We start from the raw sequence: 2,000 nt of genomic DNA, 5'->3' as shown, positions 1-2,000 counted from the left end.
AGGAATTTGGATTTTTATCCTTTATATCAGTGAACTTCAAAGTAAAGTGCATGCCCTCCTAAAAGTTAACAAAATGATTCGCTGGCTTACTGAAAGTCAGATTAGAACTTCTGTGAGTACTTTAACAAATTTTTACCTTTTTAATGTTTACAGTTTGCCTGTTTTAAGATGAACACACTGATTTTGTATAGTAGTACATTTATGCGATTTATAAATAAATATGAATATTTTGGGGTGAATTCTAAAAACCTTCAGGCAGATAAGGGTATGTGAACAAAAATGTAGACAGCCACTGAGGAGTTCCAAGTGGGAAACTGACGTGAACAGTTTTGGGTTCATGGCGAACCTCTCTGAGAGTAGGGAGAAGCACAGACAGAATGTGGCAGAAAACAAAGGCAAGGCCAGCCAGGAAGTGGCTGCGATAGGCCAAGCAGTGTTTCCAAATTCCCGACAGATTAGTCGTTGGGATGTGTGAACCAAACTGTGGAATTCCCTGGAATTGTCATGAATTCCTCAAATCACAAGCTATTCTGTAATTTTCAAAACTTTTTTTTACCTGTTTTTAAATAATAATGAGCAAGCATAATAATATAGGTAAATTATTTTTTCTGGGATGGGTTATACACTAAATATTTTAATTTTCTGCTAAAAACAGATATAATAATAAATAGCTTTAAAAATTTGACCAATATATTGTGACAAGATTATATATTTCAATAATATGTAAAAATGTTCTCTATCTTATATAGTCATCTGATAATAAAACATTATAAGCTGAGAATATTAACATGCAATAAATGGCTGTTAAAATTACCTAAAATTTTTAAAATACCGGCTGGGCGCAGTGGCTTATAATCCCAGTACTTTGGGAGGCTGAGGCGGCTGGATTACCTGAGGTCAGGAGTTCGAAACCAGCCTAGCAAACACGGTGAAACCCTGTCTCTACTAAAAAAAATACAAAAATTAGCCAGGAGTGGTGGCACACACCTGTAACCCCAGCTGCTCAGGAGGCTGAGGCAGGAGAATCGCTTGAACCTGGGAGGTGGAGGTTGCAGTGAGCCGAGATCGTGCCACTGCACTCCAGCCTGGGCAACAGAGTAAGACTCCATCTCCCCCTAAAAAAAAAAAAAAAAAAAAAAAAATTAAATACCATATTTAATATTTAAAAGTTATTAATTCTTAAAATGGCAATGTTAAATATACCAAACACCAATTGTCCTACTTAATAGCCTCAGTTTTTATTTCATGACAAACATTCCAAATGTAGAAAAAATTTCTTTCATTTCATATTGACATTAGTTAATTAAGAATGCACCAAACAGCATCTTGAAGTTGGGTATTAGGGCAGTTGCTGCTTCATTTAAGTTTAATCTTTTTTAATCCAATGAAAAGATTTTTTTCATTGCAATGAAAATATTTTGTCTACTTGCCCTGATTTTGGTTTTGTTACTGAAATTTATAATTTATATTGCTTTGCTAACTCAGATTTTTTATCCATTTCTAATTTCTCAATGGAGCATTCCAAAACAGTACTCATAGCTTCTTTTCTTTGCATTTCTTCTGTTAAAGTATTTAGAAACAACTATAGCTTATAGCAAATGTTCAAACACTGGAAAACATCAGGAAATACAAGTGAGTGGTATTTAAATAACCTAACATTTGGATCTCCTAGCAAGGTTAACATTACTAGACAGAATCAAGTTTCAAAATTGCCAATTTAAAGACTTACTATACATTCAAAATGTATTATTTCTTAGAATCCCCCTCATAAGATTTATGTAAAGTGAACCATAGGTATAAATTTTATAATATTTATTTTGATTTGCAAGAACGGCTCCTTGTTTGCAGCAGATAGGACCATGGTACACTCTTGGAACACAGCAACTGCTACGAGCCAGACTGTCAGATTAGATGAGGTGATGTCCCTCCTCCACACTCCCATTCCCATTTCCCAAAATGTTGACCTTAACCTTTGACTCTCTTGTAGGGGTTTCCTGCTC

The sequence above is a fragment of the Macaca fascicularis genome, chromosome 3 (genome assembly GCF_037993035.2).
Source record: "Macaca fascicularis isolate 582-1 chromosome 3, T2T-MFA8v1.1".
Taxonomy (NCBI): domain Eukaryota; kingdom Metazoa; phylum Chordata; class Mammalia; order Primates; family Cercopithecidae; genus Macaca; species Macaca fascicularis.
Note: the sequence above shows the minus strand (reverse complement) of the source record.